The sequence below is a fragment of the Gymnoscopelus microlampas genome (genome assembly GCF_963454915.1).
Source record: "Gymnoscopelus microlampas genome assembly, chromosome: 24".
Taxonomy (NCBI): domain Eukaryota; kingdom Metazoa; phylum Chordata; class Actinopteri; order Myctophiformes; family Myctophidae; genus Gymnoscopelus; species Gymnoscopelus microlampas.
In genome coordinates this window covers 25,926,855-25,950,982 of record NC_139961.1, presented here as the reverse complement: position 1 = coordinate 25,950,982, position 24,128 = coordinate 25,926,855, and positions in this window count along the sequence as shown.

The following is a 24,128-nucleotide window of genomic DNA, read 5'->3' as shown; positions in this document are numbered from 1 at the left end:
AGGTTTATTAAAATATTATACGTTCAGTGCCTGCATTTCTTCCATCCACTTACGCTGATATAACGGATATATAACGGATAAAACGGTCCGGACCGTTTATGGCACTCATTGTGTTAAAAAAAGTAATCGAAAAAACATGGCCACCTCGCGTATTAGGAGGGCAGGGTGAGTCACCAGAACCAAGTGCAGGTGTTTTTGATGAATCCATCATGGTTAAAATTGAGTTAGAAGTTACAATGGGTTTGTATAGGAAGTGTCTGATAAAATGAATATCAAATATCTAAATACTGAATCGAGCAACTTAAAAACGGTCTGGGGGACTCAAAAAAGACGATGAAATTACCAACGTTTTTTTTTTAAAGTGAAATATCCCTTTAAGCTTCTGGGCAATGGCATCAACAAGGGCTTCTCTGCTCAGACCTAGAAGCAGAGACACTCCTCAGTCTTTTGCGACACTCGGTGTGTCGATCGTCCTGGAGCGAAATATTCAGTGGCTCTTAAAAAGGTTAGTGAAAATGTTCAAAAACGCTGGCAGTATTGCTGCACACTGCCAGTAAGAACTCCGGCAGTGAATGAGTTAACCATCAAGTATACATTGTCATGATCGTGACAGCCTTAACTCTGCTGAACCCCCCCGACCTGTATTTGAACCACGGTCTCTCCCGTTAGTGAAACTAAACATAATATGCCTGCTATAACTCCAGCCAAAGGGGAAACTGGGGTTTCAAATATAGGCTACTCTGCTACCTTCACTAACGATGATGAATATTTTACATGTCTAACACGATATGTGGCTTGTTTTTGCTCATAAAAGAGCAAAAACAAACTGACAAGAACCGCGTTTGACAAGCCTGTGACAAACTAGCTCCATTTTAAGGGCCACGGTAATAGCACTGTGAGAAATGCAATTCAAAAAACTGCATTACCGTAACCAGGTTTGGCAATATCAGTCAAGATATTCATCTGGTAGAAATATACTTTCTTTGACGTGGGGGAACGCGCCCCTGTGAGAAAACTATAGCTATGAATAATGCCTTGTTATATTACCTTATATTACCCTGTCCACTGCATGGAACCCAGCAGTTTGAAACTCCAGTGAGTGTAGATTACTTGACTACTCACAAAGTCATTGGATTAATGGACAAGGTGGTGATGTAAAGTCCTTGCGTGGCTGACATAAACAAGGAGAAAAGCAACGTGCAAAACTTTCTTGCTTCTGACTTTAACCCATTAAGACCTGGAATGAATGTGATCTACAAGTGCTACGAGCTTGTAGATCTGCTATTTTTTTTAAAATAATGGATTTTTTTCAAAGCAATTTTCAAAGCAAACATTTTCTTACTCAAATATTTTCTTCTACAAATGTCTTCTAAATCCTAACAAAAAAACATATGTTTTGCTATAATATCAGTGGTTTTCAAACTTTTTCATGTCAAGGACCCCAAAATGATATATTTGACCACGGACCCCCATCTCAAAATATTTTTTTCCAGGGGGTCCCAGAAGCAAAGATTTGAGTTACAAATGTTAGCTTAAAAATGTATATATATATTCAAAGATTTTCACACAATTTCACGATTTTTCAAAAATAGCAGATCTACAAGCTCGTAGCGTGGCACTCGGTGCCACGCTACGAGCTTGTAGATCTGCTATTTTTGAATAGCCAAAGTGTAAAATAATTATTTTTTAGCTCAAATCTAAAAATGTCATAGATGCGTTCCAGGTCTCAAAGGGTTAATGCAGTTCTGTCTGTTTTTGTAATTGCCTGTGTCACACCTGTCTAGAGTCGTCTAAATAAAACGCCGGGACGAATAAGAAACCCAACCTGTACTGTCTGCATGGCCTTTGGTTTGTGTGTGATTGATGCGTATACCGTCTTGCTACTGTTTTGTATTTTTGTTATCCCTTTCCCCTCTCTCGCTCAACAGGCCTTTGCCTTTTGCCCCGGCTGCGGTGGTAATAAGAAATTGTTCTTAAACTGTTTTGCCCTGGTTAAAGAAAAGTAAACTACAACACCCTTGTTGTGTTTCGCCTCGCAAGCCACGTCCAGGGAATTCAACCCTTTATTCGGTGTAGTACGTGTGTTCCCTCTGTCATAAGTTTGCCAGTGTTGATTTCGTCGACTAAAACTACGACAAAAATGTTCGTAAACTACCTTTTTTTCACTGACAAAAACGAAATAAAAACTAAATGAAAACTAAGCTATGATGACTAAAACTAAGAAAAAAAAATATTGACAATTTCATCAACAAATACAACAACTACACTAAACAAAACTAGACTAAAATGTTAGTGAGGGACTAGTGGAGAAGAGATCCAGTAGAACTAAAAGAAAAGTCATTTTATGTTTGGTTGCTTGTGGGTGTAGCTCTCTGAAAATAGCAGATCTACAAGCTCACAATGCCGTGCTGCAACGTGTTGTGAGCTTGTAGATCGGCTATTTTCAGCATGCAACCAAGTTTAAAATCAGCCATTACGACACCATTAAGGCACCGCCAAAATACATTTTAGTCGACTAAATCAACTGTAGATTTAGTCGACGGAAATCTTATGATATTTAGTCGACTAAAACTAGACAAAAACTGAAGCATTTCAGATGACTCAAATATGACTAAATCAAAATCAAAATCTGCCGTCAAAATCAACACTGATGTTCCCTAATCCACGCAAATCCCAAACCTAACCTATCCCCTAAGCCCAATATAGGCCTGAACTCCTTTATTCATGCAGTCCAACTGTACGGCTGAACTACAAACAGTGCTGCAGTACAAGATACTAGTCGGCTATTAACTTTTTTTTGTTTTTATTGTATTATAATCCTTATAAAAACTTTCAATAACTCAATAACCTTGAACATCATACACAATCGATTCAAATTAACTTGTACTACCTTTTGGTGAGTTGAAGGATGTACTGTAACTGTACAACACAATTGTTTTGAAATGCCTCAAGGTTAAAATAGAGACTGTATAGATGTTTTTTCGTGAAAGCTATTTCAGATGTGCACTGCATTAAAATGGAAGGCTTTGTTGCTAAATGTCAGTTGAAAAAAATCAAATTACACTTCTAAAGCAAGGCTGCCTGACAGCTGAAAGCAATGATATAATGCCATATTGAGATGTTGTGTGTGCAAGAAAAATCCTTCAAAAAATATTGTGAATATATCGCTGCACTTATCATTGCCTCCCCAAAAAGTGTATTATTATTATGACTAATCAATTCTGATCTATTGCACTCTAATCTAATATGCTCTACAATAATAAAATACATACATTGATCAATCATGAAAACGTAATCTAATCGGAGGTAAAGCAATCCATATTATCCTCTTGGCTTCATTCGGGATCATTATTGTACACTCAGTATCCAGGCCTCTGTTACTGTATTATTTTGTGCAAATAATACAGATTGAAGCAAACTAGGGTTTGTGTGAAAAAAGACACTGTAAAGCTCACTTTTTCATCTGCCACATATTTGTCAAGGTTATTACCACAGATAAAGGACAGCAAAAGTAACTGAACTAAACTAATGTTTCTCCTGTGATACTGACGGCCCTTTGCTCTACCATTTCCACCATGTACCGTAACCGTACTGTACGCGCAGCTTAAGTCTGATTTATATTTTGTCGTATTTGTTCAGTGTGAGCTTGCAGATCTGATATTTTTGGCCAGCAACCCCGTCATATGACAAAGCATAAATTAACAAAAGTAAAACATTTATTTAAAAAAGGAAAATGTGCAGACCTACATGCAAGCTCACAACGTGTTGCAATGCGACACGTCATATTTTTGGCAATTTTGTGAAACAGGTAAGTGGTAACGCATATAACATTCAACTGTTGAAAGTGTGATTGTTCAGGTTTTGTGAGTGCCAGACCTGTGTTTTTCCCCTGGCTTGGCATATATCACTACACGTTTATTTTTCTTTTTTTTTCTTTTACAGCTCCCCCTTGCAGGTGAATTTATTGGGACAGCAGCAAAGCAAAGAGAAAAATAAACTAACAAAAGGAAAAAAATAGAAAGTGAGAGAGATTCAATTGAAATCCCCATTACCAGAGAGACAAGTGTTGCCGTGTGTACACAGTATCAATCACGGTGCAATGTCTGCCTCCGCATTTGTGCACTTGTGGAGATCATCAAAGTTCCCTGGGAGGAATAAAGGTGTTTCTGACTTTACCTCCTCCTGAGGCTGTCATTGAGATTTGAGACATTACTCCGGGAGTGCGTGAAAGAGAGAAAGAAGAGTGTGAGAGAGAGAGTGAGAGAGAGGCTGTGGAAGAGAAAGAAGGGAAGAGGTGAGGAGTGCAGCTCGGCATTGGGAGGGAGGGGGGTATTGATTTACCATTATGGTTCAAGTTGACCCTGACGCAGCACCGAGGAGAGAAGACGTCCTTCATTCACCCCCCCCCCGACACGAGCAACGAGGTGATTGTGCCGATTTTGTAGCAAAGTGGCTTGTTAAGATGGCTGTATCTGCACTGGGCTTTCAGATGAGAAATGCAGGTTAGCACTGACATCACCAATGATGACTTATCGTGTCGTTGTATAGACATGTTTGATGGCCCCGAGTGAATGTTGTTTTTCTTGCTATAAACATTTGGGAGGGGGGGGAGAGAGAGAGAGAGAGAGAGAGAGAGAGAGAGAGAGAGAGAGAGAGAGAGAGAGAGAGAGAGAGAGAGAGAGAGAGAGAGAGAGACCATTATAGCACAGGCATTTGTCATTGCCCGAGGGATGGTGTCGTATCTGATGCAGCCGATGTTGGTTACTGATGGTTACGATGAATAGCCTGGATGATAATATGTTTATCGCATGCCCGTAGCCTTGTTTACTTGCAGAAGTCATGGAGGAATTTGATCAATGCGGCTGCTGTGGGGCAGCCATGTTTGTCATGCTGTGTGTTCCTTCCTCAGCGAGGTCACTAATGGTGACACTTTCAGCAGGCATATAGTGACACTTTTAGCTAGCACCGATCGGCCATTCACTGTCATACTGTACAGTGCCATCCCTTGGGGTTATCAGTTATCAACCCAAGGGGGATATCAGATATCACTCTCTCGGCCGTTCTATCACTCGCCTCACCAAGGACACTTTCTTTTCTTTTTCCCACGATTTTGTAACCCATTTTATTCACCCAGTGGCAATTGCCTATGTAATCCCGGGCGCTACACTCCCTCTGCCAGCCTAGGGAGAGCCTAGAGCCTAGCTCATGCCTCCTTCAATGCATGAGAACTAGCAGAAGTACCAAAAGTAAAAGTACTAAAATGTTTAAAAATAGCAGATCTACAAGCTCACACCGCGTTGCGATGCAACACGTTGTGAGCTTGTAGATCTGCTATTTGAAAATAGCCTCATACGGCTAAAGTGGTTAATGTATACTTCTGCAAAGTAACTAGTAACTAAAGTTGTCAAATAATTGTAGTGGAGTAAAAGTACAATATTTGCCTCCGAGATGTAGTGGAGTAAAAGTAAAAGTATTGAAAATGGGAAATACTCCAGGAAAGTAAAAATTCCTCACAAAAGTGTACTTAAGTACAGTACTTGAGTGAATGTACTTAGTTACTTTACACCACTGCTGCTTGGATATGCGAGGTTGCACTGAAGCAAAATGCATCTGGCCCGTCCAATGTGATTGTGATGATGTCCGTGTCAAATAAAATAAACATACGGATGCTTCCTGGCGTCTCCCCCTATAGGGAGATACTCAGGGCACCTCCCACTGAGAGGGGGACACTGGGGGGGGGGATTATATTTCCACGCTGGCCTTGGAACGGAATCAAGATCCCCCCCCAGTATGACATACTGTTAGCTTATATGTGGCCGAGGAGCGGGAGCTCTGCTGGAACTAGAACTATTACCCCTGTGACCCGACTCTGGATGGATGGATGGATGGATATAGACACCAAAGGCCAAGCGGCCTTGCCCCTAAAGTGATGAAATAACTAAGCCTGACACACACACACACACACACATACACACACAAACACGCACGCACGCGCACGCACACACACACACACACACGCACGCACGCACGCACGCACGCACGCACGCACGCACGCACGCACGCACGCACGCACGCACGCACGCACGCACGCACGCACGCACGCACGCACGCACACACACACACACACACACACACACACACACACACACACACACACACACACACACACACACACACACACACACACACACACACACACACACACAGGTTGCCATATCTGCTTATTATAACTTCCCCGCAAGATTTCATTTGAAAATAGCCGATCTACAAGCTCACAACGCGTCGCATCGCGACGCGTTCTGAGCTTGTAGATCTGCTATTTTCAAATAGGCAATGTATGTGTTAAAGTGCTCATGTGGCCCATAGCCGCTTCTTTTGGGCTGGTTTTCCTAGACCTGGTTGCTTGTTTCTCTCACAAAATCTGGCAACACTGCACACGCACACGCACACGCACACGCACACACACACACACACACACACACACACACACACACACACACACACACACACACACACACAGAGTGTGTCAAGTGTCATACTGTATCTGTAGAATAAGGGCTGTTTCAACGGTTGCCATTTCCTCTAAAGAGTTGGTTATCACTTACACAGAGCGAGGCTATACGATCGGGTTTGTTGCCGCATCCAAGAGCATTTTTGACACTTGATCCCAATTTAGTCCCAAAGTCTCGTCTCGGCGCTTGTCCATTATAAAATGTACAGACGCGTGAGGGGGAAATGTGCCAGCCAGTGATTAGCCCCTGTTGTGTTGCTGTTAATCGATTCATGTTCATAATATAACCCATTAAGACCGGGAACGCATCTGTGTCATTTTAAGGTGTCTTTGGCTATTCAAAAATAGCAGATCTACAAGCTCATCGTGCGGCACATGAGCTTGTAGATCTGCTATTTTTGAAAAATCGTGAAAATGTGTTCAAATCTTTGAATGTATATGTTTTTTTTAAAGCAAACGTTTTTTTACTCAAATCTTTGCTTCAGGGGGGTCCCTGGAACAAAATATTTTGAGACGGGGGTTCACGGCCAAAAACATATCATTTTGGTGCTTCTTGACATGAAAAAGTTTGAGAACCACTGATATTATAACAACAAAACAAGTGTTTCAGAAAACTGTTAGGATTTAGAAGACATTTGTAGAATCCCCCAGAAGAAAAGATTTGAGTTACAAATGTTCGCTTTAAAAATATATATATATATATTCAAATATTTGCTAAAAAAAATCACAATTTTAAAAAAATATCCCAAAGAAATCTTAAAACGACACAGATGCGTTCCCGGTCTTAATGGGATAATAGAGTATATTTTCCAAGAGATGCTCACAGCCGACTTTATCTTCTTAGGGAAACTCAGCTGCTTTGGTGTGAGTCAGCAGATTTTTAGAGAACTAGTGTACAGAACTATCGTTGAGAGTGTTCTGGCTTTTCATCTTGCTGCCTGGTGCGGTCACCTAAACTGTAGAACTAAGAATAAACTCCCGAGGATTGTGTCAATGGCAAGCAAAATAGTTAACAAACCCCCAAAAAGCCCTTGACTCAACTTATTTCATTTTTGTTTTGGTACAGAAAGGAGGATGAAGAAAGCTATCCTCTCTTCAGCCTGCTTGAGCCTTTGAGCTCCGGAAGACGCTATAGAGAGTCCCTCTGGCAACTAACAATGTATTTAATAAAGTCCTTTATCCCAAGTCCCATCATTATTCTTAACTCAGCAAAGTGACTGGGGAGTTCTAGACACAGATACTGAAGACACAACTCTACCCTGGTGGACAATAGATGTCTATTCTATTTTATTCTAATCTACTTTACTCTACTCTACGGGGGAGATGACATCATTACAGAACATCCCCTCATCGTGTTACTTTGAATAAAATAACTGCATAATATTTAAGACGTTTCATGTCTTTTTTATTTCTTTAATTTTACTTTTCTTTCTCATGCGCTCCCAGGGCCCTCTTAACCCGTGTTGCCATATTCTGTGAGAGAAACAAGCAACCAGGTATAGGAAAACCAGCCCAAAAGAAGCAACTATGGGCCACATGAGCACTTTAACATATACATCAGCTATTTGAAAATAGCAGATCTACAAGCTCACAACAAGCTTTTAGATCGGATATTTTCAAATACAATCTTGCGGGGAAATTATAATAAGCAGATCTGGCAACCCTGGCTGCGAGCTGGTACATCTGCTATTTTGGAACATTTTAGAAAAATCCTTAACATGTGTTTGAAAAATGTTGAATAATATTGAATTCTTTAACACAAATCTTCTCTTCTGGTGGTCCCTGGCACAAAAACAATTCAGATCGGGCGTCCGCACCCACATTTGGGGGTCCTTGGAACAAAGGAGATTGAGAACTACTGATTCCAGAAGGCCTTTGTAGAATCGGCCTCAGGTCTTAATGGGTTAAGGGGACCCCCACAGGACCCCCCCCAGGACCCGGCGGAGCCTGCGTTGACAATCGGGTGTCGTATAGCTGACAGAATGCAGACACAGGCCTGGTGCATAATTAAATGTTTGAGAGACAGCCTTGTTGACAGCATGTATCATAATTAAAAGGGATGGCACTTGTGTCAAGCTGCGCGCGCGCGCGCGTGCGTGTGCGTGTGCGTGTGCGTGTGTGTGTGTGTGTGCGTGTGTGTGTGTGTGTGTGTGTGTGTGTGTGTGTGTGCGCACGTCTGCCGTCTCTTTGTGTCTGTGCATGTGTTCTTTCCCCCTGTTTACGTATGAGCGAGTGCCTGTGTCTCGTCGTTGTTGTGCATGTGTGTGTGCATGTGTGTGTGTGTGTGTGTGTGTGTGAGTGTGTGCGTAAGTACAGGTCGGTTCATCTGAGGCCCACAAGCCAGCCACCCCCACCTATCATACCGCTTTCATATGTGCTGTGAATCATGATGACACGGGGCTTTGACAGTGAGACATAAGAACCCTCCTGTAAGGAGAGCGGGATAACGTTTAAGACTCTCTCTGTGTGTGTGTGTGTGTGTGTGTGTGTGTGTGTGTGTGTGTGTGTGTGTGTGTGTGTGTGTGTGTGTGTGTGTGTGTGTGTGTGTGTGTGTGTGTGTGTGTGTCAAAACACGCATGACGCAAGTCCACTTTTGCATGTAAGCATCCTTTCCGTGTGTGTGTGTGTGTGTGTGTGTGTGTGTGTGTGTGTGTGTGTGTGTGTGTGTGTGTGTGTGTGTGTGTGTGTGTGTCTCTGTGTGTATGTACATGTATGTGTGCAAGGAGGCTTCCAGATGCTCCTCAGTCCCCCCCCCCCCCCTCCCCCTCCCCCTGTTGTTGTTCTCTCCCTCCTGAGAGGCCGTTCGGGTTTTCATGTCGCTTTGTTTTATTTATATATTTATTTATCTCTCTATGTAGGACACTGCTGCCTGCTTGATGTTTGTGTACGTGTACGTGTGCGTGTGTGTGTGTGTGTGTGTGTGTGTGTGTGTGTGTGTGTGTGTGTGTGTGTGTGTGTGTGTGTGTGTGGGGGGGGGTTGCTTTAAGATGCAGTTGTGTTCCTCGTTTCCCCCAGTCGTCTCTTGGAGGAGCTGGAGATTGGGATTCAAAGCCCTGACAATGGCAGCGGCGAGCAGGAGAACAACAGCTATTTTTGGGTGTATAATACGACAACACGCGTCTCCTCTCTCGCCCAGCAGCCAGAGAGGACGCTCCGTGTGAGGACTCTCAACAGCCCCTCTTCCTCCTCGTCACGCGCTACACAGAGAGAGGAGGAGGAGGAGGAGGAGGAGTCGTGGACGTTCAGGAAGGCTAGGGAGACGATAGGGCAGGGGAGGAGGAACAAGGAAGAGGAGGCGAGGTTGTTGAGGAAGGCGGAGATGCAGGGAGTGTGCAGTGTTTTTTTTTGTTTGTTTCGTTACTTAAAGGAGTAGTTCACCCAAGGAAATGACGTATTTTCTATCAATTACACATCCCATGAAGCCTTGAATTCATGGAGATTTCTTTTAGTTTTTGTCGCGTTCCTGAGCCAATAATTTGATGACCGACGGTCTCTCCTGTAGGAGTCTCCTACCGGATACCATTAGCATCTTTCCGCCGGTAATAACATTATTGGCTTAGGAATGCGACAAAAACAAAAACAGCTCCATGAATTCAATGCTTCATGGGGTCATGTAATTGAAAGAAAAAAAATAATTATTTGGCTGACCTACTCTCAATGTAGAAATACTCTGTCACAAGTAAAAGGCCTGTATTAAAAATTGCGTAAAAGTATTGGTATCAAAAAAGTGCCCGCTGGCCTAGCGGTCCAGGCGCATACCACATGCGCTGGTAATCCAGTTTAACAGCGTGTCGCGGGTTCGACTCCCGATCCCGACGACCTTTGCTGTGTGTCACCCCCCATCTCTCTCCCCAGCCTACTGTCCTGTCAAATAAAGGCATAACATATTTTAAGCAATATTGAGTACTATATTATTAGTAATATATCACTCAATATATCATTTTCCAAAACATGTCAACATTATTTCGAATATAACCGATCTGCAAGGGGTGGTGGGGGGGGGGGGTAATCTCAATAGCTGTTGAGATTAAAAGCACAGACTATAAGAGAATGAGCATGGAGACTATGTAGACGAAGGCTGAGAGAGCTAAACATGCTGGTAATCACATCCGATGAGCATGCACACGCGCACGTACGCGCACGCACACGCACACACGCAAACGCACACACGCACACACGCACACACCACCGGCAGTTTATTATGGAGCTGTGTACAAGGTTCTGCCAGTTATGAAACTGTGTGATTAATCTCAGCACAGTTAAATAATGGGAAGTTGTTTTGTTTCTTCTTTGTTTGTGGATTATACATACGACTAAGCATTTCCGTGTGTGAGGCAACGGCCATTAGCCGGCAGGTTTTAAACTGCTTAAGGAATTAGCATGCTGCTACAAGCCGGCAAAGGAGCAGGATTAGCATTTTAAAACATTCAAGCATGCCGTTTCACCGTCATGCTGTTCTTACTTTTTTTCATATCAAACGCAAGACATTATCTCATCAAAAAGAATTAAATACAGGGGACATGAATCGTGCACTGATTTAACCCATTAAGACCGGGAACGCATCCGTGTCACTTTTTTAGATTTGAGCTAAAAAGTATTATTTTACACTTTGGCTATTCAAAAATAGCAGATATACAAGCTCATAGCGCGGTTTTGAAAAATTGTGAAAATGTGTGCAAATCTTTGAATATATATTATTTTTAATAATTTGTAACTCAAATTTTTGCTTCTGGGGGTCCCTGGAACTAAATATTTTGAGATGGGGGTCGGCGGCCAAATACATATCATTTTGGGGGTCCTTGACATGAAAAAGTTTGATCATCACTGATATAGAAACATACGTTTCTTTTCAGAATACTGTTGGGTCTTAATGGGTTAATCAGAGACTAAGGTAATTGTAGTGTGCAAGCTGCTGTATTTGTGCATGCGCTAAATAAACCGCATCGGAATAACTTTCGGCGCGTGCCGTTAATCTATTCACCAGAAAGGACAAAAGATATCAAAAGCACATTGTGCATGTGCGGTTTACAAAGCCACACTGAGGGGACCGGTCCTTTTCATTGAAATGAATGAGCTGCGCCGCAATTTCCTGCCCAGGATGTCCTTTGTTGTCTGTAATTTGACTTCCCAGGAAACAGAGACGAGGTCCTTTTCATATGCGTCATCTATGTTCATTAGTGGCACTATTAAAGACTATGTCACTTTGTTCCTCAGGGTCGCGAGACTGGAACCACTTCCATGTCTTATCTACGGCCTCGGCATCAGCATGGGCCAGCGTTGCCATGTCTGCTTAGATTTTTGAAACTGCTAGTTTTGAAAATATTTCAATTTTTTCACTTTTTTCGCCCAAAGACGTTTTTTTTTTAAATAGCAGATTTATTTTCAAAAATTGATATATTGTATTGATAGGATGGCGTACGGGGTACGGGGGGGGGGGCGGAATGGATGGACTGTGTATGTTGAATTCATGAGGGTGGCATGGATTGCGTATGTTGGTAGGATGGTTGCGTACGGGGCGGCAAAGACCCAACATAGTCACCGATTAATTGTATTTCTGCCAATGAAATATAAAAATCACAACCAGTGTGAAGTGAGCGGTGTGGTCACAGTGTACAGTCCACAGTGCACAGTCCTATTTATAGGACTGCACATGTGTCATGTGTTTCACTAGCCAATCACAGTCCTGAATAGAGTCAACCAGTGTACAATGGTGGCCAATCACGGTGCAGGGTTAAGGGGGTACAATGGTGGCCAATCACAGCGCAGGGTTGGGGGGGGTGCAATGGGTGGGGGTCCAAACCTCACATATAGGGGCGGTTGCACGGCCCAAAAATAGATGGTCTGCAGGTAAGGAAATCTACCAGCTGTGAGCATGCGCAGCCCGAGTGCTGAAAGACAAATAATACAAGATTTTCCTCATGGTAGAAAATATATGTTCTTTGTTCAATTACCTATACCCCATGCACACTCTTAAACAAGAAGTCAGTTGTACGGAAAGAGTGGCTAGGAGTGGACAATAAGTGACCTAAAGATAAAGGTAAAATACTGAAAATGAATGAAGGGAAAGAAGAGATCAATTCTGACAACAATACTGTACTGAAATGAAGCTAGGTAGCAATGTCGCTGTGCAGTATAAGTTATGAAGAGAAAACCTATTTTCTCCACGTGCACCTGACATTCAAGACAGATTCCAATCTTAAGTCCAACAATTTTTTTCTCGTCATCAATGGTGCGTCTTTCTGCTGTCGACATTGACAGCTTTAGTAATTTATTTTATCTGTTCCTGTCACTCCACTAGGTTACTTAACTATTTTTATTTTTTCAGCCATGAATCACAATAAGAGCTTTTAATCTTGGGTCTTTTTCACCCCCTGGCACACATGACCCTTAAAGGACCACCTCACCCATTTTCAACATTTAACTGGTCCTCACTAATGCTCATGATAATATCATGCCATTTTTGTCTACTCGGTCTGTGTCTCAGAGGAGGGCTGCAGGCAGTTCAGAAACATGCCTACCAGTGACAGTATCAGTGGAAAGGTTTGGTCATTTCAAACAAAATGTGGCTTCTATTATAGCGTGTTTCTTTCCTGGAATTGAAAGCTTGCGGTTTCTATTAGCTTCTGAACTGTCCACAGCCCTCCTCTGAGACACAACCAGAGTAGAAAAAAATGGTACCATATAATAAAGAGCATTAGTGAGGAGAAATTATATGAACATAGGTTTTATGTCTGCATGCATGCCTTTTTATTAGCGGTGCCAACCGCTCTACACCTGGCTTTGACACCGTGTCTGTGTGTCTGTGTGTCTGTCTGTGTGTCTGTGTGTCTGTGTGTCTGTGTGTCCGTATGAGCACGGCAAAGAAGCAACACATACAAACACACACACACACACACACACACACACACACACACACACACACACACACACACACACACACACACACACACACACACACACACACACACACACACACACACACAGACTTGGAGATTGCCTATGCCATCTCTCCTCTCATTGGCCACACGTGCCACCGGTTATCAAAGAGGGGTCCAGGGACCCCCAGGGACGTTCGCCCGTATGAGCACGGGATGAGCACGGGATTTTAAACAGCTATAACTCCAGTTTGCAGCATGCCACCAAGTCCAAATTTGGTATGTGGACTTAGACCACCAATACGGGACCAGCATGAATTACTTAAGCCCCGCCCCCTATGTCTGCCCATTGGCTGGCCTTTAAACAGCCATCATTCCAGTTTGCAGCATGCTACCAAGTACAAATTTGGTAAGTGGACTCAGACCACCAATAGGGACGAACTGAAATGAGTTACGCCCGGCCCCAAAGGCACCGCTTCCTTCACACAGGGTGTGATTTTTTTATTTTTTTTCATTTGTTTTCCTTTCTTCTTTGCTACCCTCGCCCTGGCAAGGAAAACACAGAAACACGACTGGCACATCCTGCATGACACCATGATGACAGCAGCGGAGACTTAAGTCCTGCCACCACAGAGGACCTGTCTGACGTCATTTTGGAAGCAGGAGTGGGAGACGGCCGGGCCCACACAGATCTATCGCTACATCTGGGACCCAGGAGATGGCATCAAAGGTGAAGACCTGCAGTAGCACACCAGCAGTGGACCATGCTGAACTACATAGAGTACATACATGGTCGGCCAATTCAAATCATCCATGAAGAAGTGGGGCTTGGCAGACAGCGCAGCATGGGAGTGTGGTCAGCCTGAGCAGACTGCCGAACATATCATTACCCCCTGCCCCTTATACAGACCACCTTAAGAAGCTGGCCTCTTTGACGAAGGACCAGGGACAGAATATGGCTACAACGTGGGGCTGGACATCTGACAATACACAAAAGAAGAAGACCAGAGCCAGAGGCTATGGCTATTTGTGGGTCTTTTGGCATGTAAAAGTGTGGGATCCCCTGCACTAATGCACTAACTGGCTGTACCACCAGGCATGTATATATTATTATTGATGCCATATAATTCCTCCAGACATTGGGCATCATTCACAGAACTTTACTTGACAACACGTGTTACTTTTGTTCTTGAGAAAAGAGCTAATAAAAAGTAACTACGCAGGATTCATGAAACACGCAGAGTCCCTTGATTTTGTGCTAGCCTCAGGTATACCACATGATGAATGCTAAGATGTTCCCTTAGATGTGCTTGTCTGTTCATATGGAGACATCCTGTCAACACCATAAAAGTCATGCAGACTTAAGGGATAAGAGCAAATAAGGCGCGGCCAAAAAGACTCAAGGGGAGAACGTTTCCCAAGCTCTGAAATGAAACTTTTATTGTGATCCATTGCTGAAAAATAGAAGAGTTAAGTGACCTTAGTGGAGTGACGGGAACAGATATAATAAATTACTAATGCTGCGAACGTTGACAGCGGAAAGACACAACGTTGATGAAGAAAAATCAATGGTTTGACTTGAGATTATAATCTGTCTGAGATGTCAGGCGCACACATGAGCAAATAGGCTTTCTCTTTATACCCTATATCACACCAGCTACATTACTACACCTTTATTTAAGTAACGCTCAAAATGTAAATTACCTCGTCTGCAGAGTTGACTTTATACTTGATTTAAGGCAAAAGTATGGCTGACTGCGGTTTGTGCAGCGTTCATGAAATCAGTGTTTACATTACATTTATTCAGCAAATGTTCAACGGCATTGTAATCCTTGCACGCCTAAATAGGGTCTTATTTTTGGCACTGTGACAATTAGAGGGGTCCCGCCCCCCTCTTATGAGGGCTGGTAAATGAATATTCGAATTTCGAATATTCCTCGAATATGGGGAAAATATGTATATTCGAATATGAAAATGAATATTATTTTTTTAATGTTTATTTGACAGGGACAATACAAAAAACTATGTATTATTGGATCCGAGCACTTGATACATAGTTTTTTGCATTGTCCCTGTCAAATTAACATAAATTAAAAAAAAAGAAAAAAATCAATAGGACCAGTGATTTCTTTTTTTTTCATGTTTTTTTATAATACTAATATTCGAATATATTCGAATATCTGCCAGTTTTTAAGACCGATATTCGAATATCATTTCTGAGGAAAGTTACCAGCCCTACCTCTTATAAAGACCCCTGCTCTACCTCTGCGTTGTGAGTTTGTAGATCTGTTATTGTCTGCTTAATGTTCCCCTATTATTACATGCCCAGAATAGGGACGCTATGGATTCATGTGGTTAAGCCATTGACGTAATTTGGGACGTCATAGAAGCTGCGAGCCGTTTGGCTCATACCTCCTGAAATGTCTCAGCGACTCACACCGTTGCCATGCACACTAGACGCTTGTCAATGAGCCGATGCATCGAGTATTAAACCCATTAAGACATGAGGCCGATTCTAAAAAAAATCTAAATCCTAATAGTTTTTTTTTTCATAAGAAATATAAAAATATAAAAAATATAAAAAATATAAAAAATATAAAAATATAAAAATACAAAAAAATATATATATATCAAATATCAAAAAATCGAAAATATCTCGAAATATGTTGTTCCAGAGATCCCCAGAAGCAAAGATTTGAGTTACAAATGTTCGCTATAAAAGTATATATTCAAAGATTTGCACAATATTTTCACGATTTTTCAAAAATAGCAGATCTACAAGCTCATAGCGCGGCACTCGGTGCCGCGCTATGAGCTTGTAGATCTGCTATTTTTGAATAGCACAAAGACATCTTAAAAGGACACACAGCTGCGTTCCCGGTCTAAATGGGTTAATGCTATCAGAGCCGTGAGCCATAGCTTGTCTTACACAGTTTAAACTAGGTTTTAAAGAGGAGGGGACACAGGCCAGCATTCACCCACATGGCCCGTTGAAGCATTTCATTTCAACTATCACTCTATTCCACTTAGCTGTATGTAATGTTAGACCACCTTATAAAATGAATGTTACAATTACACAAAGAACCGGAACAGAAAATAACCGAAGCAAAACAGCGCTACAAGGACAAAGTTGAAGCTCAGTTGTGTAGAATAACTAAGTACATTTACTGAAGTACTGTACTTAAGAAAGATTCTGAGGTACTTTTACTTTACTGGAGTACTTCCAATGCTCAATACTTTTACTTCTACTCCACTACATCTCAGAGGCAAATATTGTACTTTTACTCCACTACAATTATTTGAAAACTTTACAAAGTTACTTTGTAGATTTTGATTATTATGACAACATACATGAACCACTTCAGCCCTACATACATTTCGGCCATTTGAAAATAGCCGATCTACAAGCTCACAATGTGTCGCGATTGTAGATCTGCTATTTTCAAAATACTTTTTATACATTTGATGAAAACTTGTGAAATTGGACATTCTGCATAATGAGTATATTTTCTACTTTTGGTACTTTAAGTACATTTGGATTTTTACAGGATTTCTACATTGCAGTATTGATACTTTTTTCCACCACTGCATTAATCTTACAATTACACAAAGTACTGGAACAGAAAATGACCAAAGCAAAGCAGCTCTACAAGGACAAAGTGGAAGCTCAGTTCCAACAGAACAATGCACAGGGTCTGTGGCAAGTACTAACAACAGACTAAAGGAACAAGCACCAGCCCAATGAGAGTGCTGATGCTACACTGGCAAATTAACCGAGTTTCTACAGATAGTCCATGGGCCAAGAGGGCAAGGGTTAGGATACTTCAAGTTTACAACTTTCCCAAATCCTAATGATTGTGTTTTTATCCAATTGCCTCAAGGCAAGACCTTGTGATTTCCTCCCCACTGTTGACATGTATTCAACTTTGTTATACCTTTACTGTTCCTGGTCAACAGTGACCACCAGTAATAGGAAAGACTCTATCTAGTAGATTGAAAACTGTCTCTCTCACGCACACGCACGCACGCACACACACACACACACACACACACACACACACACACACACACACACACACACACACACACACACACACACACACACACACACACACACACACACACACACACACACACACACACACACACACACACACACACACACACACACACAGCTGGCCTGTGCCGAACCGTGAAATTCTTTGTCACACGACATACTGTACAAAATCATGCAAAGGTTTTAGACTTCAGTGTACCACAGCAGGTCAAATTGCTCAATTAAATGGTAAATGGTAAATGGTGCAGCGCTTTTATCCAAAGCGCCTTACATTGATTGTGCCATTAACCCATTCACACACACATTCATACACCGATGGCGGAGGAAACCATGCAAGGCACCAACCTGCTCATCGGGAGCAATTAGGGTTTCAGCGTCTTGCCCAAGGACACTTCGACACTAACTCTGGGGGAGCGCCCCAGCCCGGGATCGAACTGGGAACCTTGCGGTCTTCCAGGCCACTCCTGAGCCACTGCCGCCTTAATATGATTAATATGATTTCCAGCGAAGGTGCTTTCCCGTTTTTGAATGACACCAGTCCATTACTTTAAGATACTTATACTGTGTACCGATTAGCATGACGTTTGGATGAAATCTCTAGGAGTACTGTAAAAAAATGGGTTTTGCACAAATCGGCCTCCTGGTGGCGCTCTAATAGGTCCATGTGAAAAATTTGGGGCAGAGGTTCTGAATTGGCATCGAGGGAGTGTGTGTGCACAGCTTCGCAGCGACCGGGCCAACGGTGCCGGAGATTAGCTGGAAACGGACGGACAGGACACACGGACGGACACGGACGGACGGACACACGGACAGGGTGCAAAACATACTCTCTCGAATGTAGTGGAGTAAAAGTACAATATACGGATCCGAGATATAGTGGAGTAGAAGTAAAAGTATTGAAAATTGGAAATACTCCAGTAAAGTACAAATACCCCAAAAATGTACTTAGTTACTTTCCACCACTGGGTTTGCCTACGGCCCAAACACGTACACCGACGACGCCATCTCCCAGGTTCTACATAGCCACCCTCTCCCACCTTGAGAACAACAATAATAGAGGGGAAATACATTTTATTATAGGCACACACCTATTGAGTAGCAGGCAGGTACGACCCCGATTTGTCCCCCTATATTTACAGAGTTCGATTAGAGGTGCATCGTTGGTTTGTTTATTCTCAGTAGATTCTACACGCCGCACAGCAGCAGAGAGTACAGTACCGTTTAGAATGACCCTCTACTATTCTAAAGTCTTATAAGTGACTGTTCCGTTATGCCAGAACTGCAAACAAAGTGGCTGAAGAATAATAATAACTAACACATACATTATAGGATGCCTACATACTTCGTTCTTGCCCCCTGACAAAGTGTACACAACAAAAATGAAGGCGGAGTACCTCAGGCTCCTGCAAGTTAAGACATCACGTACCCACAGATGCAAATATTGTTCACAGCAATACTGTATTATCTTACTGGATATATGGTAAGATAAACGTTTAATGATCCCGGAGAGGCAATTCAGGTGTCATGGTAGCAACAGCAGTAGGAGTGAAACACGGTAAGAGAAAAGGGCCTAAAGAGCCTATAAAAAAATAAAAGTGCTGTAGTTAAGCTTAGACACAAGACATCTGCACTGGGTCTTTGAATAAATATAAACGTACTATACAGGCTAACACCATATTAATCTATCTATAGCCAATGATGAAATGAATGGATATATACGCACGTACAGACTATCAACAGTATGGATATTATGTAGTATAGCATCGACAGGAATATTTGGGTAATATACTGTAAGTACAGACTATCAACTATGAATATACAGTACTGTATGTACAGTCTAAAGACAATTAACATATGAGTGTCTCTCCTAGTAATCCATGTGCAAGTGTGCCAGAGTCAATGCTGGAGTCAATAAAACAAAAGGCAGGAGTCGGTAATCCCAAAGAAAAGAGAGTGCAGGTCTTAAGCTCTCATGTGGGGGTCAAGCTTGGTTGGCTACTGGCACAAAGGACTGTTGGAGTTCCTTAGTGGTGTGCCAGGGGGATGAGTGAGTCTGTGGCTGAATGTGCTCCTCGTCTCCGCTTGCTAGCTCATCGTAGAGCATGACGAGAGGGCTGCCCCGGGATAGCACCTAGCTTTATTTATATGGAGTCATGTGATAAACATGATTTTCATAATCATAAAGAGTTATGAACACAGCATCCGATCTACCCCAAGTTTGAATCATATATTGAGGGACATCTACACAACACACAGCCAAAAGCTACAGTACATGTCACTAAATGTCACTGTTGAAGAAACTTGATATTTTTTTATCTTTTTATTTTTTGTTTACCAAATTTGGTACAAAGGATGCAGTGAGTCATGTGACAATGACAATCAAGTTATGATTGTTTTTTATATTACTCCTACAGATTTTGTCCAAAAATCACGCAAATCGGTACACATTTCATATTCCATCCTACTTACAGTAAATTGGCTTCCAAAGTCTGCAAGATTGGTCAGTTTTGAACAAACGCACTGTGCAATTTCCGTGAAATTTTGCACGCACATTCCCATTACGCCGAGGAAGAAATGCCCGTCCCCCCCTTTTCACATTGGCCTGTTATAGCGCCACCAGCAGGTCTAATTTAGCAAAACACCTTTTTGGAACAAAATACCTCACATCATCCGAGGAGCACTTTTTCTAGTTTTATTTTCTTTTTTCGTTTCACAAATCTTTATTTATAACAATCACGGCAAACAATACAATAAAGCATACTTTTGTGCACGCACATCGACGGTGGGTGCTAGGCCAATGAAACTAATATGAAGAGAGGTAGAGACATTTTCCAGGTAAAGGATTTACTTTATAAAGTAAATACTATACCTGTAAAATAGTGTGCGAGCTCTGCCTCTCTTCACACAATACAAACACAAACAAATACGTTATTATTAATACAACAATACAACACCATCAGAGCCAGGGAGAACAGATAACATTAAAGAGTGAACACAAAAGGACATTTCTTGAAGCTTTCTTATTTTCTTTCTATCTCAAACAATGAAAGAAGGACAAAATTTGTAGAATTATTATTTCTGACCAAAAAATGCTATTTTTCATGAATACAACATCCGAATCAACCGCCAATTGGAATTGCATGTTTAGAGGCCTCTATTATAGAGTGCACCTCCTTATTTATCTAAACGACCCTGAAGAGGATAAGACGCCAAGACAAGTTTTGGGGTGCCTTCAAAATGGCAGCACCTCAATGACACGGTTGTGAAGGTGACCCCGAGTCATTTGAGAGGGATAGATGCGTGTGATAATGTCATCACTGGGCTGTTCTTATCCACGGTGAACCCCCCCTCCCATCCCCATCCCCCAATAGCCTTAGCTACACAGATAAACACACACCGCACAGCATTTGCGTGCGTGTGTGTGTGCGTGCCTGCGTGCAGCGCACGCCGCTGTGCATTTTCAAAACCCTTCAGAGAACGGAACACGATTATGAATCATTCCCTTTAGAAGCTAATCTATACTCGATTCAGAGATAAGGAGAACATATCACTTGTGGGGAGAAGAATATAAGAGCGTGAAGGATGGGGAGGAAATTGAGAAAGCTGGTGCATGTGTATCTGTGTCATGTTATTTGAGGACAGGAAATATAAGCAACGGAAAAATGAGAATGCTAAAAAATCTTGCAGATCTTCCCGAGGTTTGTCAATGATTTAACCACTTAAACCCTATACTTAGTTGACTGGGGTCACAGTGCATTGTGAGCTTGTAGAGCTGCTATTTTTGCCTAATGTACTTTCACAGAATGTTCGCCTATGACATGCAAGGAATAGGGATGCCATGTAGTGAATAACAAAAACAAAAAGAGAGTAGATAAAATATTATATATAAATGTATACTATGATATTAGATAACAAAATATTACAGGAAATACAATCTTCAAATGGATTTCAGCTTTTTTTCTTCTTTTTTTTTGTTACAGGCTGAAACTGTGATCCTGCAAGCTGTTTTCATAGGATAACTTATCAGAACTTTGTGACTAACTTAAAAGAACACGGTTTATCAAGAGCTGCCTTCGTTTTGCGGAGAACACTGAGATGTTTTTTTGGGAACATTGCATCGCCAGAAGCTTTGGATGCTAGGAGTAGATTCTCCAGAATAAATTGGGGACTGTACTTCTTCCTATGACCCACTTTCAGGATCCAATCCAGTCCTGGGGAAACCATGGTGTATGTTAATGACATGGGAAACCAGAAGCAGAATGTAGAAGGCACAAGTCATTACTGTATGAATCACTATAACTGTCTGTCTTACAGTAAATCCCTTGGTAAGAAATCCCAAGTAGCTTACCCCCCCCCCCCCCCTCCTCTTTTGCATGGGAGTTATGGGTTATCCGTGGGTTATGGCTTATTGTATGTCACAATTACTGTACATTGTCACAATTATATGATTTTAAGAGTTGCCGTGTCCGTTTTCAACTATACATGGATGCCTCACAGTAAACTGACTAACTAATAGAGAGGGTGTGTTTTTCAACTGATTGATTGTCTGAGATGACTTACCCAGAGAAAATGTCTGAATTAGTTCAAACACAGCCGAACGGCAAACGCACAATGCTTTGCAACATGTTATGAGCTTGTAAAATATACCGTAGTGCCCCGAAAAGTGAGGACAGATGGAGGGGACACACAATTTCCTCAGTGGGATTAATGAAGTGTAACTTAGTTTATGTTTTTTTTTTTGGGGTGGAAAACTCCTTGAACTGCCTCGGCGTTCAGACACTTTAGACACTGGTTTTCTTCTCCTTCCATTCCTCCTACAGTACATCCAGAGAATGACTTGACTCGTGTTGCCATAGAAACAGGAATTACCAAAAGCTCGATAATAACCGCTGTATATATGAGAGAGAGAGAGAGAGAGAGAGAGAGAGACTTTTCTCTTTTAATAGAGTTTTTGTATCCCATGATATAAGATGGGTCTTTTCAATGACAGGAAAACAGATCCAAATATAAAACAGCAATGTTGGCTGTAAATGAAAGACCATAGCATCAAAATGCATTACACTTTTACGCACACTGCAACCCCATTTCTTTTTTTATTTTCTTCTCCCCTTTCTACCCCTCTACATCAAATTCCTTTGCCAAAAATAGCCAATCTACAAGCTGCGCTCACGTTGTGCGCTTGTAGATCGGCATTTCCTTTGCTGAATGTTTGCCCCAGAATAGGGACGCTAGTGTTCATGTGTTTTTTATAAGAAATCCTTTGCTGTGAAATCAAAGGGTTACATTAATCCAGACAAACATCGTCAGCTTACTCCATATATACTCACAAGACTCACATACAGCATATTAAATGTCGATGTCGGGTTAAAACCTTGCATGTCCAAAACAGCTTCTTTTTTTATGATTATTAAAATATTTTTTTTAAATAGTGAAAATAGCCGATTTACAAGCTTGTAGATCTGCTATTTTCACTACTTGTGTGCAACGCTCTTGCATGATGAAGTAGGGCATTAACTCATTGAGGCCTAAGGTTCCGATTCTGCAAAATGTCTTCTAAATCCTAACGGTTTTCAGAAAAACGTATGTTTCTATATCAGTGGTTTTTCCATGTCAAGGACCCCCAAAATGATATGAATATGGCCGCGGACCCCCCATCTCAAAATATTTTGTTCCAGGGACCCCCAAAAGCAAAGATTTTAGTTAATGTTTGCTTTAAGATAATATATATATTCAAAGATTTGCACACATTTTCACGATTTAAAAAAAATAGCAGATCTACAAGCTCATAGCGCGGCTCATAGCACGGCTCGAGTGCCGCGCTACGAGCTTGTATATCTGCTATTTTTGAATAGCCAAAGTGTAAAATTATGCTTTTTAGCTCAAATGAAAAAGTGACACAGATGCGTTCCAGGTCTTAATGGGTCAACTCATGAAAAAACATAAAAAGTTGAAACATGGAGATACAAGGTCTCTGCCCGACAGCAACGATATGCGAGTCTTCGCCACAGTTCCACCAGTTTGCCCTGGATCACAGTCACAGGTACTGCATTAATAATGACCACTAGATCAGTATTTTAACTTTCTCGCCATTTTGTTTGCAAGTCATGCAAGTTATTCAGTTGCCTTTCGGCAGGTTTTCTGACATGATCTTCTCTTCGCTGGTGTCGGAATAACAGCATTTTTTGGCAGCAGTATTATACAGTATTGCACGTGAATGCATGTTTGCATATGATTGCCCTCCACCTGTGCAGACGATTTGCAGAATCGCTTCTCTGTGTTTGCCTCGACGTTATTGATCTGCGGTCTAAGCCACAGGTGTGTGACTGATGCTACAGACCTCATTTCCATTGCAGATTCCAGATTTGTTTTTGTTATATCTATATACTATCTATCTATATGTTACCTGTACTTGTAGCAAAATGCTTTGGTTTTGGTTCCTCAACGTTGTAGCAACAAAAGTAAAACAATAGCAGATAAGTAATAATAAAGAATAGCAGTAATAGCCTAATAAACAATGACAAAGAATAATACAAAAACTAGAAAAAGTGCTCCTCGGAGCACAGGTCTCCGCCAGGTCAGGTAGGTTATTTTGGCCTCCTGGTGGCGCTATAATAGGCCAATGTGAAAAGGGTGCCATTTCTTCCTAGGCCGTGCACGGCAATAGGACACTGCATTTATGATTTGA